The 21,302-nt window shown below is 38.6% G+C and overlaps 1 protein-coding gene across 23 annotated transcripts in view; it reads left to right on the forward strand.

Moving 5' to 3' along the window:
- Positions 1–21,302, forward strand: part of LOC124948123 — a 309,114-nt gene that overhangs the window by 111,583 nt on the left and 176,229 nt on the right. Inside the window, exon 1 of one of the 23 annotated variants that reach the window (XM_047491373.1) lies at positions 16,987–18,633. The exons of 20 other annotated variants lie outside the window; for them this stretch is intronic. The gene's annotated coding sequence lies outside the window, so the exon portion shown is untranslated. Of the gene's footprint in view, positions 1–16,986; positions 18,634–21,302 lie in introns of those variants that run through there. 2 more of the 23 variants (XM_047491448.1, XM_047491466.1) reach the window with 2 other exon arrangements.

Genomic DNA, 21,302 nt, shown 5'->3' on the forward strand with positions numbered 1-21,302 from the left:
AGAGATATAAAGAAAGAAAGAAAGAAAGAGAGAAAAAAAGAGTAGAGAGAAAAAAAGCAAATAGTATTTTGCCAAGGCACGAAACATTAGCGATCCACAAGAAAATGAGAAAATTTTCTTTGTTGTTCGCTTTAAAGTAAGAACCACGCGCGTTTTTCCTTATCCACTATGGTCCTGTTTCCGGTCGATCGTTTTTCATCCGTAAAACTATGCTTTCCAATGAGTACATACATCTTTATGTACTATGTATATACATACATATATACATATATACATACGTAGATCGCGTTGGTACTCTCTCGACGAGTTTGCAGTGTCCTGGCTTTTTCTTACCGGCCGTGTTTCGTTTGTTAACGATCACAGAAGAAACTCTCTCAGCTTGTAAACGGACACGTTCTCAGAGAAGATGAAGTAAATCTCATAAGAGGAAAGGCTTTGAAATCGGAGACGCTGAGTTTATAATAATCATTGAAGTGGCTGCACTTTTGGAGCGTGCGTCGGAAAGGAGCGGAAGCAACGTCGAAATAACTTTTATTTACGTCACCATTACGGCACACGCGTCTCGATGACGGACGAAACGTTATTTTCCTTTGACTTTTTTTATCGTTTTTTAAAACGAAAAGTGTGACGTAGGAAATACACCGAGATAGTTCCATATTTTTCTAATGCTTTACTTTAGTTTTTGCTCTTTACTTCTTTCTCTCCCTCTCTCTCTCTCTCTCTCTCTCTCTCTATATATATATATATATATATATATATATATATATATATCTTACTTCTCGATTCGGTTTTGCAGCCATACGAAAGTCGATTAAAATCGCGAGTCAACGTTCGCTTCGAATTTTCGGCGATGTATAACGTCGAAATATTGTACTTCGATTTTCCGTTTTCCGCGAGTCGAGGGATTTTCGTAATAACGTCACGTGCACAGCCGCCGGAAAGAATGAGTGACAAAGATAGAGTGTGATAGAGGGAGAGAGAAGGAGAGACAAAGAGAGGGAGAAAACTCCGTCGGCCGATGGATCAAAGGGAGAAGACGGGTGCCTTCGAGCGAATCGTGCTTTTAATTTAGCTCACGAACCAGTTGGCCCTCGGGTCGAAAAACGAACGTGCCCACTTGGAGTTATCCATGTTCGAAAGCGAACAGATACTCTCACCAAAATGTCTCCCATTCCATGCTCGAGGATCCGGCAAATCTCGCGACGTTTTCGGCTCGACACGAATCTGACGAAAAATGGCGCTATGAAGCGCGATATTCTCGTTCGCGATAGTCGATCGAACGATTTAAATGCGCGAACGAGTTCCCTCTGTGCAATCAATTCTGACGTCCGATAGATTTATTTTTAGAACAAACTCGTGACTTAACGTGCGCAGCGCGATGTAATTTATCACGTCCGACTTCTACTTTGTATCTATCGAGAAATTTCACACATCCGCGAGAAACTACTTACCTTGCCACCTGAGGAATCTTACCGCGACAGCTGTCGTTGTCGTCACAGACGTAGGATAACCCGAATCGGTCTCGCGAATTTATGATAACGCTTTTCGTTTTCGCAGAAAGAACTTGGCAGAATTTCAAGAAGAAGAGCTGCTATACGCGGGTTAGGATAGAAGTAGAAATAGAACTGGTTGTAGAACGTGAGGGACCAAATGGCGGTATAAGGAAAAGGACAACAAGTAGAAGGAGAAGAAAAAGTTGTAATCCGGCAGTTAACTTACGTGATAAAAAAGTTTAGATCTAACCGAGAATGTATTTGCACTTGTTTTCTTTTTTTTTTTTTGTTTTTTTTTTTTTTGAAAGCGATTGGAAATTTTAAAAAAGTGTGTTAAAAATGGAAACGTTTGGAATAACATGATAAAATATTTATTTTTATTATTTTCGATCTCTCATATACTGGATCGATATATTTTTTTTTTTTTTCGAAAAATTAAAACACGATAAAAATCAAAACGAAAAATTTCCTGTACGAATGTACTTAAAAGACATTCTGTAAACAGCAATAGCACCTACTTCCGTTTCTATTGCTTAACCTTCATAAGATGTACTCATCGTTCTTCATCTAGCTTTGTTTATTCGTTACATGGAAACGTATATACACGCAGTACCACGTGTTATACTGCCATGGATGCAGCGACACGAGCGTGAGGGAGAAAATACAAAGAGGTGGGGCACGAGATGCTGAATTTCAGAGTTTGCAGTTTATCTTGGCACATTTACAGAGGTACATGGTAGAATGTGAGAGAGTAGGTAATAGTAGTGGTTAGTGCCAATGGTGATAGTGGTGATGGTGGTAGTGCTGGCGGAGAGAAAAGGGATCGAACCGTGGTTTTACTGCTGTTGTTTCGACGAGGATAAGAGGAAGAGGAAAACCTAGCATCGTATATCTCGAATAGAAGCGTATCTTGTGTGCATGACAAAACGAGGGACCGAAGAAAAGAGTAGTCGCTTGTGTTTATGGATCGTAATGGACAGAAACGGTGAAAAATGCTTCGGATAGTACTTAAAAACTTTTTTTTTTTTTATTCTTTTTTTTTATTCGAGAAAAAAGAAAAAAGACGAAGAAGCTCTGGGTCCTTCTATGAGGAAAAAAATAATTCGAGTACAAGCGTCGAGTCGAAATTAGACGTACATTTTGAAACGACGATAGAGTGTGTACTATGATGCGAAAACGATTCAAGAAAAATGAAAGTTCGATGATCGCTATTCCATTTTTCCACAATTCTAATATTTTTTTTTCCCGTTTCAATCGAGACAGAACTTTATTTTTAAAAATCATCTTCCACAAATGCGAAAGTTCCATCTCTGGCAAGGCTGCCTGTTCGTTGCATCGTCGCCTTTCTCTCATCGAATTTTCATGTCGCGATTCCATGGCTCCTCTAAGATTTATACTTCTCGGGTCGTTATCGAATTTCACGTTTTTCTTCTTTGCTTCGCAACGTGACCCCATTTTTGAGACGACCAATGGTCTTCTCACTGTTTTCTTTCGAAAAAAGTATCATTCTTATATAAATAATGTAATGCAAGATGTTTCCAAACGTTAAAAAAAAAAAAAAAAACAGAAGAAAAAGAATAAAAAGGAAAAAAGCCGTCTTTATGTGAAAGGAATAATCGAATTTTTTTTTTATTTAATTTGAGAATAATGATCTCGCTTCATCGTGAAAAATTCATCGGCTATCATCGACTCGTCACAAAACGACATTCCCTTTTTATCATTTTTTTCCATTATCTTTTTCTTTTCCTTCTTTGTCTTTCTTTCTCTTCCTCTCTCTCTCTCTTTCTCTCTCTCCCTTTCTCTTTCTCTCTCTCTCTCCCTTTCTCTTTCTCTCTCTTTCCCTCTCTCTCTTACTTTCCCTTCCTCTCTCTTTCTCTTTTCCTCTCTCTCTGTCTCTTCACTACTCGTTCCCACTCGTTCGATTTCGGTCGTTTTCTACTAGCACCTTATCACTTGGCATAGCTCCAAGCTCGCGTTATCGGACTCTTTTGACGCCAATTACGTGATTTTTCAAAAAGGCAACCTTTTGCCGGCGAGACGCTCTTGCCTATATTGTGCTATGAAAAACGAAATATCCTATCGTTATAACGACGCATTATAAAAGAGCTACTTTTTTAAAATTATATTTAGATATGGTACGATTAAATGTAGGTCAACCATTTGATATAAATAATTCGATAAAAAAAATTGTTCCGTTTATAACGATTTCAAAGTTTTATTTGGCCTACCGAATTACAAAATATACCTAATTTTTTTCGTAAAATACAACGGTTAAATCAACATTTTTAAATTGATACAATATACAGTTAAAATTCGTATTTCGAAAAGTTCGAATAAGAAGGTTATTATTGCTTAAATGAAATTTAGTCATGAGCGTTTACGTAGAGTTTCGATCATTGACGTAAGGGAACTATATCGCGGAAATAGAAATTACGATTTTAAAAGGCTATTGTTAAAAGGCTACGTTTAAAAGACTACGTTCACCCACGAGAGCTCTCAAAAAATATAGTCGCGAAGATATCTGTCGTCGTTCGTCCGCATAAGTTTCAGAGACGAGTGTCTCTTCGTCGTCTAATTAGTTTGAAACTAACGAGGAGCAGCAGCTTCGTACTCAGTGCACAGAGGGCATATAACGACGCCAATTTTATGTTTAACTTTATATACGCTTGGAAGTGCCATTGACGCCATTATGAAACGGTGGACGCGACGTCTCTCTTTGTCATCCTTGCTGATTGTGACATTTATCTTCCTTCATCTTCGTACATTCGGGTCGTCATTTGAACGAATAGCAACGTTACCATACACTATGCACTCGTGTACCTACAGACGAATAAAATATTCATATTTGATCTAGATACAATACTTTCGTTTATTTTTCTTTTTTGCATATAAGACTTCGCTTAACGTCATTCCTTCTTTCACTTTTATCAAGATCAACTCTTTTCTCTTACATTATATTTATTAATTAACCTTGAGATGTTAATGGTTAGATAGCACGTAAGCCGAACCGCTTTTATTTTTACGTCTGTGTGTTCTGATATGTATGCGTATCTAGATATGTAGAGGCATAGGTAATGCAACGATGCATTCATAGCTATACGTTTAACCTTGCCCTCACAACCGCGAATAAGCTCTTGAAGATGTGAGTCGGGGGAAATGAATTAACATGCTTAATTAGACGCTAGAGGCGGAACGACTTTACAACCTTCTCTTTCTCTTTCCCACCTTTTCCATAATTTAAGTACTTTGTATGTTCATCTATATATACATATATATATATATATATATATATATACCTATATATATATAGGTATGTTTTACAAGTACATATAAGGCACTTAGCAATGCCTTCACTCATCTCTGTGGCCTTTAGACTTTAGTCCAATGTAGTGTCTCCATTCGGAACAGAATCAATGATTTCGCAAAACTGTAGTGCTTACTACAAGTTCACAATAGCCTTTAGTAAAATCTCTTGATATTCGCTTCCATCATAATTTTGCTTCGTTACGATCTCTAAGGTTATACTATTTCTGTTAAACCATTATATTTCATTAAGTTCTTCTTTGAGTTTCAATAGGACATCGTATTATATATCTATATCTAGATATTATTATTTTATTATTATATTATTATTTTATAACTATTGTATTGTTCATTACTTCGTACAATTTTGTAGTTATTAATTACGAGATATTCTTTGTTTGATTTCGTTTTCTATACTCTTTGGTACGTACAGGATTCATATAATAATTTCGTTGTTTACTTATCTTTCGATATTTACTTCGCTCATCGTTCTTATCTGTTATTTGTATATTGTATTTAATATTCGTTGCATCGAGAAGCGATTCAACGATAACAAACGAGGACTATCTAATTAGTCTCGACGAGTCGACGAATTCTCTCGTTTGGACCTTTGGATTTATAAATGTATCGTGTTCTTTCGTTTAATACTCTTATCAGAGAGGAGAAGAAGTTTCTTTCGAAGAGTAAACGGCTTTAAACGAAATGTGCAAATAAGCTTTATATCTTCTTTTTTTCTTTGTCTCCCTATCTCTTTCTCTTTCTCTTTCTCTTTCTCTTTCTCTTTCTCTTTCTCTTTTTCTTTCTCATACATATATTTTTTTTTCATTGAAAAATAGATAAAATTTTGTCGATAAAACTTATGAAACGTTTGTGTCGTATAAAAAAATGGCGATCGCGACGCATCGTTCGAGTTGCAAAGCAGCAACGATGCCCTTCATCCTACGCTAACGTTACGGCCCTACGCGTGTATCGATTCGTCTTTCGAACTTCGAATTCCAGTGCGCGCGCGCCTGTTCACGTCGCGAACGCGAACGAACGTAGAGAGCCATAAATGCGTCTTACACTCCTTTCTCTTTTCCTTCTCGTTTTTGAATCTATCTAGATACTTTTCTCCTTTTCAACTTTTGAAATCAAACGAGAGCTCAATGTGAATTATACGACCAATGATAAATAAGGAAAGACGACCGAATAGACGTAGAGATGTGGAGATGAGAGTGAGGGTAACGTAACGGGTGGGTGGGCAAGACGAAGAGAAAGGAAGGGCTCGATGAAACCGTACGAAGGGGATATGCAAAAAGGGATTGTCAGGAGAGATGGATGTCTCTGGCTTTTCGTGCATCTCTCATATTGCAACGCGGGGAGAAAACGAGAGAGAGAGAGAAGGAGAAAGAGAGAAAGAGAGAGAAAGAGAAAGAGAGAGAGACAGAGAGAGAGAGAGACAGAGAGAGAGAGAGAGAGAGACAGAGAGAGAGAGAGAGAGAGAGAGAGAGAGAGAGAGAGAGAGAGAGAGAGAGAGAGAGAGAGAGAGAGAGAGAGAGAAAGAGAACAGCCTGATGCATAATATCCTTATGGATTTTCCAATGTAACCTTATAATGGATGATTAGCTTCTATAAAAACCTATATTTTATTAGAATTAAAAGAGATACCTATATTGTGTATTGTCCAAAGGTATAAATTATTGATATCATGTGTGTATACATCTGTGTGTGTGTGTGTGTGTGTTTGTGTGTGTGTGTGTGTGTGTGTGTGTGTGTGTGTCTGTAAATAAATTTTCTTAACATTGATATATTTTCATTTCAAATGGAAAGCAAATAATTCGCGATCATTCGGAGTTGGGTTCAATAAGTCTGTACTCCAAAAGGTTTCCGTAAGACTAGGCAAAAGGTCAGACTTCTAGAAAGTTCCCTTGGAAGAGATCTAAAGGGTTTCCAAGCGAGAGATTTTGCTGCTTTCTCTCTCTCTCTCTCTCTTCCTCTCTCTCTCTCTCTCTCTCTCTCTCTCTCTCTCTCTCTCTTTCTTTCTTTCTTTTTCTCTTTTCGTTAAGCTCTCTTTTTCCGGAGATATATATATCGGTACTCTTCTCTGATTTTCTCCTCGTTTCGTTTCTTCCGCCGCAGCGATTTCCTGCCTCTGACACGGCCAGACTTTTAATTTTAATCATCGACCGGGGAATTATAAAAGTTACCTCCGCTCGAGGACGCTTTCAATTAAGGATTTCCGTTTCTCTCGGGACGATCGGCCCTTTCTTGAAATCGAGGTCAAAGCGACGCTACAGGATCTTCTGCGTTTTTATTTTTATTTTTTTTTTTTTTCTTTATTTTATTTTATTTAATTTTTTTTTCTTTATGTTCTCTTCTCTCCTCAGTTATTTCTCTGATCTCTCTTTTCTTAAGTGCAACTGATCGAGGTGAAACTACACATGAAAATGTTTCTACTTAATTCACGTGGACCAAAGTAAAATGAAATCTTAACGAATATACTCATCCTCGACAAAATTGAGGTAAACGTGATTCTCTATTCTCTTCTTAATGTAAATAGATTATTGAAAGTGATCGAATGATTGTATGTCGTCGTTGACCCATCATTTTTGTATGTACTCTTTAAATTTTCTATCTTGTAGTAAGAAGTGAGAAGTTATGCAAAGCTATATATTATTTTTCCCGAAAGACTTACACGATGCAGCTGCACTCAATAGTGGAGGCTCTCCGCTAGTACAGATGTACATTTATATCAAGTTCACCTCACCGTCTGATCGCGTTTCTGGCATGTGAATTAGGAAGCAACTGTTGGCAGTAGTAGTGTATTATCGGATATTATTTATCGAGTGGAATGGTGTTAATTTATTATTGTGATTACCTCACGTGATATACATACATACATATATACATACATATATACATATGAGCCGTAAACATAATATTTATTTTGAAAGTGGCTTAAGTCCATTTTTTTAAATTGTAAATTATTTAAAAATGAAACAAAAAAAGACGTAGAATTATAACTATTATAAATGTTAACTTGATTTTTTTCTGTTGAAAAACTTTCAAAATAAACAGCTCATACATATATAACTATATATACTAATAATGATCATTCTATCAATACATGCTTCATTCCTCAATATTCTCGAAATGAAATAATGATTTGATTATAAAAAGAAATAGAAATAAGAGAAAAAGAAGAAAAATAAAAGGAGAAAAGAAATCTTATGGCAGGAAATTAAGCGATAACTCGAGCTAGCACCAGTCACACGGCGAGATGATGCTCACATCTCAGAGGACTTTGAAGTACCTCGGATTCCTTTTGTGCGAACGAATGCAGCTTCCTGCTAATCTTGTACTTCTTCCAAGAGTATAGGACCCAAGAGAATAAGCTTAGAATGGATGATACTGTATTTTCCAGCTCGCAATAATCTTTACGTGAATTGGAATATTCACGTAAATACGATATCGATTGTAACTTTATAGATAGGAGTTTATATTTTCACGTATCTTTGTGTGTATACGTGTGCGCGCGCGCGCGCACGAGTGTACGCATGTATGTATGGATATGTCCATCTATATATTCTGTATATACCTGTATTTATACTCTTAGAATGGATCAGCCGGCTTTCATAGTAAAAGCGACAGTAAAGTTCCGTGCGGAAACTTTACAAATTTGTTAAATTGCCAATTTACCTTCCAAACTAGCGCCGCTCTTCAACGTCGTCGCTTCCATTCCCAGCGCCTTTCTTCATCCACATCTTCTACTTCTTCTACTTTTTCTTCTTCTTCAGCTTCTTCTTCTTCTTCTCCTTCCTTCTTCGTCTTCCTCTTTCTTCTCTTCTATATCTCCTACCTTCGTAACATCCACCTTCTCCCGCCTGTTCCATAAGCTTCACCACTCATATCTGCTTTGTCTTTTATTAACGAATCAGCGAACTTTTTAATCTTCATTTCCATCCAATTATGAGAGAGAATTAATTATGGAATTTTCTTCGGTAGAACTTGAAAAGTTTCTTCCGTCTCTCTCTCTCTCTCTCTCTCTCTTTCTCTCTCTTTCTTTCTCCCTCTTTCGATGTTAGATGCGTCGTTAACTCTCCGCGAAGGATCGAATGAAAGTTCGGATTTTGTAGAACGTGGGAATAGAACAGAGTACTATCGTGATCAAGTGTTCTCTCTTTCTCTTTATCTCAACATCTATGCGATGTGCTTGTTCACAGTAGGAGTTCCACGTAATACCACTTGTATCGGTAGTAAAGCAGGCTGGTTACCTATCGGTTTGGTTACCATTGCCTACCCCCAATATCTGGAGGAAGCTTAATCGCCCTACCGTGGAATATAGTATTCGCTTTCGGCAGTAAGCCTGGGCACGTGTAATTAAGTGCAATGGGAGTACTCCGAATTGTCGTCGCTTAACTCCTCCATTTTCTCTTCTCTCTCTCTCTCTCTCTCTCTCTCTCTCTCTCTCTCTCTCTCTCTCTCTCCTTCTCCTTCTCTTAAAGCATACACATATACAAAGATATCGCGCATAGAAGCGATAGACGATGAACGCGCCGTAGTCGTAGCTCCCGAGTCTATTCGACATTTCATTTCTGAACGCTCGAGAAGAAGGAGTAGTGCGAGAGAACGAAGTTGAAAGGCTTTCAATTCGATAAAACGCTTTCAGCAAACTTCAGACCGGAGCAATTAACGGAAATTAATTCTCATTTCTTTATCGCCGATTGACTGGCGTTTCGTTGGCACTTTTCTTATACGCTACCAGCGACACTTTATTCTACTTCTTATACGATCCGCGATTATTATTATTACTATTATTATTATTATTATTGTTATTATTATTAGAGAACTGAATTTTTTAAAACAGCCACATTCTCGTTTCTGAAGGTATTCGATCCTTTTTAATTTGAGTACGTTGATCTTATTTTGCAAATGATCGAGTGCAGCTTTTCTTCTTTTTTTTCTTACCCCTCTTAGTTTTCCTCTTGTCATCTATCGTTTAAAGGGAAAACAGTGAGTAGATGTGACCGCGTTCCATTTCGAATAATTTCTTTGAAAAGTACTTGGAAAGAAGTATGTTCCGTATTCTTCATGTTTCTTTTATGTACGCATTATTATGTTCATCTCGTACGTTACGTACGCAAATGGGACGTTCGCAAACTCATCCTCTGTTGGAAACAGAAACGTCTGTTTCGAAAGGAATAGAAAAGTAAAGAAAATCTGTACAAGCAAGTCTCTCTCCCCTTTGCCAAGAGTAAAACGAGATTCGATTATCTTTTTAAAATTGACTTCTATTCGAACCGAGTAAAACTGTGTACAGAGAGAAAGAAGGGTAAAGAAAGAGAAAAAATATATAGAAATAGGAAGACAAAAAGCGACATGTAGAGAGAGAGAGAGAGAGAGAGAGAGAGAGAGAGAGAGAGAGAGAGAGAAATCAAAAAAGAGCAAAGAAAAAGAAAAAGAAAAAGAAAGATCTCTCGCGCGAAACAAAAGCGAGCCGAAAATCGCGAACGAGCGAGTCTCGTATTCTCGACAGGAAAAGCGCGGACAAAAGGGTTTAGAGGAGGCCTATAATTCAGAGTTGATGGGTGGATGGACGAATGGGGTAGCAGCTGGAAGCGTAGCTGGCGAACGCGAATGCAGCCGAGCGCAGTCGAGTTGTAGGTAGCTAGCCGAGTAGGAGGGATGAAAAGGGGAACTGGAAGGGAGAATTACGAGGTCACTTCCGGTGGCGCCTGCACGAGCTTCCGCTTCCGGTCGCGCTATTCCCTCCCTCCCACCTATCCGCCCCTTCTCACTTACTACGAATACTACCCTCCAATCCTCTCTCTCTCTCTCTCTCTCTCTCTCTCTCTCTCTCTCTCTCTCTCTCTCTCTCTCTCTTTTTACCAGCAGGCACCATCACGATCGGCATCAACTCGGTGGTGGGAGGCGATGCTAGTGGAGCTTCCGCAAGTCCCCGGTGCAACGAAACTTCACACAATACCGTAACTTGGCCATTACTGTCGCGTGCCTCTATATACTCTCGACTATAGCCTATCGTCCTTCGCTTACCTCGCTTTCTCTGTCTCTCTCTCTCTCTCTCTCTCTCTCACACACACACACACACTCACTCCTTCCCTTTATTCCTAACGGCCACTCCATCGAACTGGTATTAGAGCCACGCTTGCTCGATAAATCGATGTCTACGATTTTCAGTTAGGTAAGCTGTTACTATCCCTTCCTATGCTCTCTCCATGCTTCAGGAAACATACCTACCTACCATGGAATACTCTCTAAAAGTTTCTTCGGCATCCGGAACGAGACCAGCTGATTTTGCGATAAAGACACGGATCTATCGATCCCATTGATCGATCGATCTATCGGTGAAAGCATCAGTATGAAGCGACGTTCGTCCCACATCGTACCTACTAATGTCGTTGCGTTCGGCACGTGTGAGTAGGAGACGAAAGAGAAGAGGAGAGAGAGAGAGAGAGAGAGAGAGAGAGAGAGAGAGAGAAGTGGTATAGGAAGAAAGTAGGTCATGATGTAAATAGTCGGACACGCTCGCGCGCTTACCACTGTAACGCTACACAACCTGACGCGTTACCTCTAATGTAAACACGTCGAAAGCATCGTGGCTGCAGTATGGTTTCACTAATTGGAGAGTCCTTCGTATAGGTCTATGCTTTCATTCAAGATCACTGCCATGCGCGAATTATTAGCGATTGCCGTTAAAGTAGTCGTCCGTAACGAGCACCGTTGCTTTACCGCATTTCGTAATACCATCTAGCTAAGGTAAAAGGCATCACGCTTTTCAAAAGCATTACGAGCGATCGTTATTCTTACATCAACCGCGATAATGACGATACAGGGTCGCGCTGCGACCAACGATTTCGCGTATAACGAACGACAGCAATTATAGTTAACCGGGAACGCAATTTCAACGGATATAGTGACCGTGAAACGATTATTGCTCTGTTGGGGCAGTTCGTCGTGCTGAAATACCGATTAACCCAATCAGCTTTGTTGCTGCGAACTTCGCTCGTATAGCCTACAATCGGGTAATATTTATGGTTAGTTCGCGCGCGAGTCTACTCGTTTTAGTTTGTTACGCCAGGATTTCGCTCGAACAGAAACAACTTTTTCTTCAAGTGAATCGAATCGATCGTACAGGCACACAAAGGAAAAAAGAGAGGGAAAAAGAAAAATCCTTTCTATTTCATGAACGTTCTAAGAAAAGAAATTATACGCTTCCATGCGAATCAAAGAGAGCGCGAGTCGTCTCACACGTCACGACGATGGTCACACACACACACACACACACAACACATGGTAGCACGCGTTCGACTCGGTGAATCAGTTATTTGTCGAGTAGAAAACGCCCGCTACGGGCAACCGGCCAAGGAATGCAGACGTGGTTACGGACGGATGTGCCGAGACCTATCGTAACAGCCCCAAACCACTACCACGGAAAAACAAACCACGCGACGAAAACTCTAGTCGCCAATCGATGTACGTTTTCTCTCTCTTATTTCTTCTTTTATTCTCTCTCAGTTTTCCTGTCTCACTCCTTTTTACACGCGCGCAAGTCATTACCCAATACTCCCAGAGATACGTCTCCATTATTTATTTTTCAATGTTTTCAGCGATCAGGTCACTTACCGAGTGACGTGATCGTTTAACGAAGAAATCGCGCGAACAATACTTTAGTCGCATCGATCGCCACGCATTCTTTTACTTTTTTCTTTTTGAAAAGCAAATTAATATCGCTAATGATAGCATATTAGCACCGTTACCCGTTAAAAGTCAGAAATGGAAATATTCGATGTTCATCTATATATATATATATATATATATATATATATATATATATATATATATATATATCAAAGCACGTAACAATAATGCGTTTATTAATCATCACGGATTTTGGATTATCATTAGTTCGTCGAAATTACGAGCCACCACAGAATGATCGAAACGAATAATACGTCTGGTAGTCTTGATGAACTTCTATTGGAATAATAATATCTGACCGACCACGTTCAGCGAGTATCATTGGAAAAACAGAAAGCGCTCGATGAAATATCACATTCCACATAGACGTGGTCCAACTAACGACGTTCCCTACCAAACGAGGAGATTCGAACGAATCACGTTCGTAGATTTTAACGAGCAAACTAGAAGCCACCGCTTTCTACCGTCCTGTTTCGAAATCAACCGACGAGAGAAATATACCCGGCAATGGAAATCGACGTCCCATCAAACTTTTTCAGAGTTCTTTTTCGAGTCCGTAAATGTAAGAAGAATTTTTTATCTCACTACTGAACGAATGTTTTGATCGATAAATACTATTGCGAGAGATCGCCGAAACGAGTACAAACATTGATCGTAAAATGTATCTGTAATTTTGTATTTTTATCTCTTTCTAAAACATACTTGAACATCTTCTAAATATATGTAGCTAAGCTCCAAAGGGATTAACAAGTTTATTAATTTTCCAGTTTTATGAAATTATTCTTGCTTTTATTCGCTTACAGACAGATCTGTTTAAATATCGAATAAATACTCAGGCTTAGAGTTTGTTTTAAAAGTAAACTCTGTATCTACCAATTTCTGGATAAATATTTAAATGAGAATTTTTAAAAACATTTTCGTATCATGTTACATTTGCGTACTCATTTAGAGGAAACGGAGTTTTTTTTTTTTTTCTTTGACAGTTTAGATTTTTCAAATCTATTTCTTGAAAAATAGTTGGCCATTTGTCAGTGAACGGTGATCGTGGACCATAATATAACGGGTCGTAAGATAAGTTACTGCAAGGGACAAGCATTAATTTAAAGCTGAGTTAGCGCACTGGTGTCGAGACGCGATGCGAGACGTCGAGCCGCAGAGAGCTACACTGCGTTCGTGCTTTCGGATCTCTCCCTCGAGGCTATTCCATCCCGTTAACGGATAGCCGTTGCCCTTAGATGAATCGATTCTTCTTAGCTAGAAACCTGTGCTCTCTTTCTCTCTCTCTCTCTCTCTCTCTCTCTCTCTCTTTCTCTCTCTCTCTTCTTTCTTCTTATTTTTCTTTCTTTTTTAAGAAACGAGAGAAAAAGAGAAAGGAAAGTTGTCATTGTTGCCTTTAACAAGTATGTTCATCGTTGTTAATCAGGCGTGTTTGAAAAATTTCCTAAACCGAAATACATTACAAATGTTGTTCTTCGAAGTTTGTTCGAATGCCTTTAAAATGTTACCCGACATCGATATATGCGGATATAGAGACAGTAATGAATTGCAAAGAATGAGATTTACAGTTCGCAGAGAATTCTGAAACGTCTCGAAGGAGCCCAGAAAAATCGATGTAACTTTTGCTCATTATACCGAACTCGTCGGTATGAAAAGCGGGTTTTTGAGCGGATAAGCGAGAGGCGGTGCACGCAGTTGGGAAGGTTTTCAGATGGAGGGTTAGAAAGAGCAATTCAGCGCCTCCGGCTTGTCTTCAAAACGACCCTGAAACTCGCGAAGTCACGCAAGCACGCGGAATACGGTGTTCGGTATATTCTCATTCTCGACAATGTGCTTTAGACTCCCCTCCTATATCAACGGCTCCTAACGATGCTACGGAATTTTAATTCGATTCGCACCACCGCGAATGCCTTTAGATGTACCGACTTAACGTGGTACAAGGATAGATATGCGTAGTACGCGAATCCGCTTCCATTCCCAACACGATAAATCCTTACTCGATATAACCCAATTACTTTTCGAGTGGGTATATTACACAGGTACGTACAAAGTATGTACGCGCACGTATATCATGATGTAGAAGGGAAGCTTTTTATCAAATGTTAATTGGAAAATGGCACTCGAAAGTCCGAGGGAAAAGTTATTTGGCAAAGCTGCTCTCTCGATGGTAGTAAAAAAAACTACGGCAGCCTGCTTTCATTCGCAATGGATCTTTTCTCTAAAAGTTCCCTCGACTTGTTCCTCGATGGATATTCGTAAATCCTTCGGGGGAAAATAAATCCTTCGCCGATTAAAGTAGTCTCTGATTCGTAGAAGAACTCTATTGTATGTATATGGCGAACGTGAGGATACACACGTTAGGATTTAATTACCTACGTATTTTTTTTGTTATTTTTTTTTTTTTTTTTTTTTTAGAATCTTTACAAATTATTATCGTTAAAAGGGTTCTCTCTCGTTAAAAAGCTACTATGGAAGTTGACACGGTGCAGGATGCGAGGATTATAAGATCGACGTTTTGTTAGGGGTGGAGTAAGGCGTCAGACCGACAGTAATAACAGGCCCGTCCATCAGAAAAGAAGATTCCACATCGAGAAGCGGTAGACTACGTGGCACTATGTTGGCTCAACATCACTCTGTTGAGCGACGGTTATTTTTGTTCTCTTTCAATATCCTGCTTCCGCAACGGTCTGTCATCGACGACTTCGGAATCTCGCGAAGCCTTCGAATTCGTTTATCTGCTCGGACGATATTTAGGATCATTTGGGAACGAACGAAGAAAATATATTTTAGCGAAGATCGACGTTTTCAAAGGCAAACGTAATATATTTTGTTGCGATCGCAATAGAAGAACAACGAACCGCGCGCACGTAACGAACACCGCTTGTGTGAAATTACGAAATATTCGTCGTATCGTTGAACGTGTTGCGGTATGCCCATACTATATATATATATACATATATATATATATACACATATATATATAAGTATGTATATATGTATACGATTAACGCTCGTACACGTTGTGCATAGGTACGAGCATATGGGCGTACGCGTATATGCATCACGTTCGTGGCTCGCACCAGAGAAAATTTCATGCGATGCATTAGTATGATCAAACTATGAACAAACCGCATGTGCGCGTGAACGCGTCTAACCGCTCGGCTTATAACTCGACGCCTCTTTCCCCAAATCCTCGGACTCGTCAACGTAACTTTTCGATAACAACCGTTAAGCTCTTTTTAGTTGCTCTCTCTCTCTCTCTCTCTCTCTCTCTCTCTCTCTCTTTGTCTTTGTCTTTGTCTTTGTCTCTATTTATCTCTCTTCTTCTCTATCTTTATCTCTCTTCATCAGTAGCAACAAATTTGGAATCATTTTGTGCGAACGTAACTATGACCGCATAAGCCGCGTGGGCTTCACCAAATGATCCATGATGAATGAAACAGTATTCTATTGATAGAATCGAATACAACGCTATCCAAAAGGTACTACCGTATTCGCTTCTTGAAGAACTGCCAAAAAATGCGGGTAGCGACTTCTCGATATTTTTTCGTCAAATAAACATAAGTACTCTTTTGTCTCTTTGTTGGATACAAATATTAATTTTAATTAATGCATTTATATTCGCGTTAATGTTAACCAGAATGGTTCTAAAAAAAAGAAAATATTTACGTATTTACGATTATTTCGTTGAAATTTTTATATTTCTTGATTTATTCCATTACATTAATTCATACGGAAGTAATATACCATGGTCCTTTTTCAATCTTAAAGTAATAGCAAAAATGCCCACTGTGTTAATGCTTTTAGTATTACGTTCATTCTTTAACCTTGCTTTGACGATAAAATAGGACGACGCGTAGCAAACCGAAGAAATTGAATTATCTCTAAAGATCATCCAGAGCCCGCGAAGATAGTCGGCATGATGTTACTCTCTTAAAGACCGTGTCATGTAACGGTGATGTGCAACCTTCGAAGTATCGATTTGCGTCGAAAGTTTAATTTATTTGCGTACGTAACATGATCATTTTATTGTCAGCACCGACATCGTGTAATTTGAGCAGTCTTTTCATAGACTATCAGCAAATAAAAAAGAAAAAAACATGCTCTCTCTACCTTTTTCTTATTTTTTTTTTTTCCTATTACATTTAATGCTAATTAGTATGGATATAAAAATTGCTGTTTTAGCCCGCTTACATTATTTCCTCTCTCTCTTTCTCTCTCTCTCTCTCTCTCTCTCTCTCTCTCTCTCTCTCTCTCTCTCTCTCTCTCTCTCTCTTATCGTTTGTCTAATTAATTATTCTGTTGCTGTTTATGTTACTCCTTTTTTTGGTTATCTTTTATAATTATTGTAATTGCAAGAGTTGTAATAAATTAGATATTTATTAACCATCTTTTCTCTTTCAAGAATTAAAAATGTGATGGTTTAATAATTATATTAATAACAAAGTTCTATGATCGTTACAATTTATATTATTTTCAATTAGTACATTCATATTTAGTTCGAATATTTTAAAAGAATCAATGTGAACCTTTATAAGTACAATAAATTTTCTTCTTTTTTTTTTTCGCTATTTTCAAGTTTCATTTTTACAAGAACACGCATACACCTCTACAGAAGATACAGAGTCATGAAGAAGAGAGATCGGGGCATTCAAATTGGCGCGCGAATTCGGCGTGGTTTGAAAGGAGAAAGAGATAGACAGATGGATAGATAGATAGATAGATAGATAGATAGATAGATAGATAGATAAATAAAGAGAGAGAGAAAGACAGAAAAGAGAGAGAGAGACATAAGAGAGAGGGAGTGGAGAAGACAAAGAAAAGCTTAGAAGCAGGTAAATATAGTATTAATGAAAGAGAAAGAGACACAGTGAGAGAAGAAGAAGAAGAAGAAGAAGAAGAAGAAGAAGAAGAACAAGAAGAAGAACAAGAAAAAGAAGAAGAAGAAGAAGAAGAAGAGGAAGAGGAAGAAGAAGAAGTAGGAAGAGAGGAGTGACAAGATGGTGGCGCGACGCGTGTGCGCGAGTAGAGCCGGTGACGATAGTGGTGGAAAGAGGCGGCAGATCGGGGGTGCAAGGAAGGTGGAAGACCACAGGTGGTGGGCGTCCGATGGTAGGGAGGATGCCAAGAACGAACGAGCGAGAGGGAGAGAGAAGGAACGAATGACGCTGCGCAGCGGCGCGAGAAACGAGAGACTAAAGCGCGCTCGCGGAAAATCGCGGCGCGCACGTTTAAGGCGCTCTCTCGGCCGTCAGTTTTGGCCGCGTCTTCGTGCTGCGCGCGCCTTCGCGTCTCTCTCTCTCTCTCTCTTCAACATCGCCGCGGCAGCCATCGGAAACGTCGTCCGCCGAAAACCATATCTCTCTATCTTTTCCTTCCTTTCTTTTCTCATACTTTAACGCAAAGATACCCTAAATAATCGAAAGAGAAGAGAGAACGTTGGACTCGTATGAAAGAGGGAGAGAGAGAAAGATAGAGAGAGGGAGATACATGGTGAGGTAGAGCAGGCGAACACGCGTTTATTGGTTCTCTCGTGTGTCGTCGTCGGCCGGCGGCCATCATGGAAGAATTGCAGGATTAGCGCGTTTTATCGACGATTTCGAAAGTTTAGAAAAGAGACACTCCTAATGATTGAACGTGGAAACACGCATATCGTTCGTGTATACGACAGGTTGGTTTCATTCGCGGCATCGACCACGAAGTGTCGCTAGTGTCGTCGATGATAAGAATTTTCCTAGAGCGAGAGGAGAAAGAGGAAGTAGTAGAAGAGTACGGAGGAAGAGAAAGAGGAGGATGGAAAGCGGAAAGGCGCGTCGCGGTCCTGCGTCGCTCATCGCCGACAGCGCCTCCAGAACGGGGCGCGTTCGCGCGTGGCTCGATCGTGAACTGTAGTAGGAGGTGAAGAAGAAGAGAGGGAGAAAGAAAGAGAGAGAGAGAGAGAGAAAGAGAGAGAGAGAGAGAGAGAGAGAGAGAGAGAGAAAGAGAGTCCCCTACACGAAAGGTGTTGGCCCCCCTCCCTTTCTCCCTTTCTACGAATCATCGTGTGCCGTGTCCTCGCTAGAGGAGGACTATCCTTACGGTGGTGAAAAATGTGAACGGCGTGTGAGCCGGCATCTTGGGGACTACGATTCTTTTTCCAAAGGTAAATTATGTCTTCCCGTTTGCGAATATTTTCAAGCTCGAGTGTGATTCGAGTATTAGCAAACTTTGAACTAAGCATTTCTTTATCGAAATGAACTTTTCGTTGTTGTTTACACATTACACGTGCGAGTTGAACTTTCTTTCTTCCTTATTTTTCTTTTTCTTTTTTTTCTCTCTTTCTATTCCATTCTTCTTCTTTTTCTTTCCTTTTTTATTTTTTCTTTTTCTCTCTTTTTTTTTCTTTTTTTTTTTGACAGAGAGAGAGAGAGAGAGAGAGAGAGAGAGAGTTTAAGTGAGAGCGAGAGTGAGAGTATTTTCAAGCACCTTTTTTCATATTTCGTCGACTTTCGTTCATGATTTTTTCACGAAATCCTTAGATTTCGACGATCTTCCTTCTCGACGAAATTTCTATAAATAGAGAGTGGTACGAGTTCAACGCGGAAAAGACGGATGTGGCAGACTGCAATCGTGCTCGAGACAACGATTTGCGTGCGCCAGACGTTTTCTTTCGCAATTAGGTCGAATTCTGGCTAATGAGATGGTACCAGTTCTCTCTGATATATCTTTACTCGAGTCTCACAGGCTATGCGTTCCGAACAGTTTGGCACTATAATTTTACAACTTTTGAGTTTGATTCATTCGAAAATAAAATCAATGTTGTTCGGGAAGACAAACGGAGAAGAAAACTTTCTATCTTCCTATCTTTCTTCGACGTTCGAATCCGAGATGCGAATCACTCATAGAACCATATTTCATAGAGAATGTCGCTGTGTGTTTTCTACGAATGTGGTTATTTGATAATTCTTAAAATACGTCGTCCTACTTTAATCCGCGTAATATCGACGACGAGATATGTTGCGACATACGGTCACCCCTTACGGTCCACTGTTATAAATAGAAATCTTACATTGTATTTATGGAACCGAATGACTTCGAGATCGGTGAGAGCATCTGTGAAACACGCAATCGATCGTCATGCACGTCGTATAACGTCATGCACATCGAAATCATGTTCCTTAATTCTCTCTTTTAATCTTCTTACTGTCACTCCCAAATACGTGGTATATGCGAAAAATAATATAATTGTTTTCATATGTACCTTTTCACACGCCGACATATCAGCCGATGATAATTTTTGCGTTAGTATTTAAGGGCCAATCTATTGGTTGGCAGGAAAATAGTTAAACTTTATTTTCAGTCGTTACACGGAGATCTTTTTTATTTCTTGATGCATCAAAGTATTTTTCACTCGGGCTTTTCGAAATATTGTTATTAATAATAATTATTATTTTTTACTAATACATGACCTGATATAGGAATTTATTATTGAAAAATGAAAATAAAGGTACGACAAATGTGTCAAATGTTTTTTGATATTCAGAATAAACAGATCTATATGCGCGTATAGAAAGACGAGTTCGATGAAGTAGAAAGCGTCTAACGGTTTCCGTAGTAACGCGGAGATGGATGAGTAGAAACAGGAGGTGAAATATAAGAGGGGTAGTATGAAAACGAATTTAGAATCCATCTTTCTTCTGACTTCTTAGCTATTATTTCGCTTATTCCAGTTACCGCAATAATCTAAATTTCATTCTTTTGAATTATGAGATTCTTTTCTTTTTCTACTTTTATTTTTTATTTTTCTTTTATCATATCATTCAAAATGTTCATTGTCGATCTATTAGTAGACAGTTTCTTTTTTCTTATTTCTTTTTCTTTGAATAAAATAATCAATATATTTAGCATCAATGGGAAAATCGAGGAGAATCGTTTTAAAATTTCAAATTAATTTGAAATTGAGTAAAAATTCTGACTCAAGACCAACGTTTAAAAAAACGCTTAAAGAAAAAAAAGTGAAAGGACAAATAGTAACTAAGTTACCTTGAGATATCGTTTGTAGATATAATTGTCAAAGATATCCGTTACTTCATTAGTAAATGTAAGATCATGATATGATTGACAAAATGATTACAGAGATGAAATATATATATATATATATATATATATATATATATATATGTATACAATATATATTTTTACACATAAATACAAAAATAAAACAATAATTAAGAAGTAAAAAAATAAAACGAATTTACTAAATGTTTGCCTTAAAGTAACTTTCTTTTTTATCATAATGGGTTTTTTATTATCATCTTAAGACTGCATTAAATTGACCTTCGGTTCTCTCGCATACATTCACGTTCAATATTCATTCGTTATAATCTTTGTCATTAATAATAAATGCTATAATATATACAAGCTAGCATACACTTTTGTCACGCCATTCGGCATTTATCCTCCCTAAAACCTTTCCACTATTGCACAAATAAACGTAAGAGGGGAAGGAGAACAATATTTGATTGCTCAGATCTTCGTTTAGATATATGTTCTTTAACAAAATCTATTTTTTCGTTCATTATGTTTTATACATATACATATTTATGAATCTCGTTGTGGCAATGTGGAGTAAGATAGGGGAAGGTAGCGAACATTTCATTGTATTCTGTATTACGGACAATTTTGGTTTGGTAGATCTCGTTCGATTCATTTCAGATCCAATAGCGCTTTCTGACGAAAAAGGGCATCGTGCTGTAAATGACATACGAGTGACACGTGCGCGAACGTCGTGCCGGGCACATCGAGGCCAAAACAGCGACAGCTGTTCTCGTT

Source organism: Vespa velutina, chromosome 1, assembly GCF_912470025.1.
Source record: "Vespa velutina chromosome 1, iVesVel2.1, whole genome shotgun sequence".
NCBI lineage: Eukaryota > Metazoa > Arthropoda > Insecta > Hymenoptera > Vespidae > Vespa > Vespa velutina.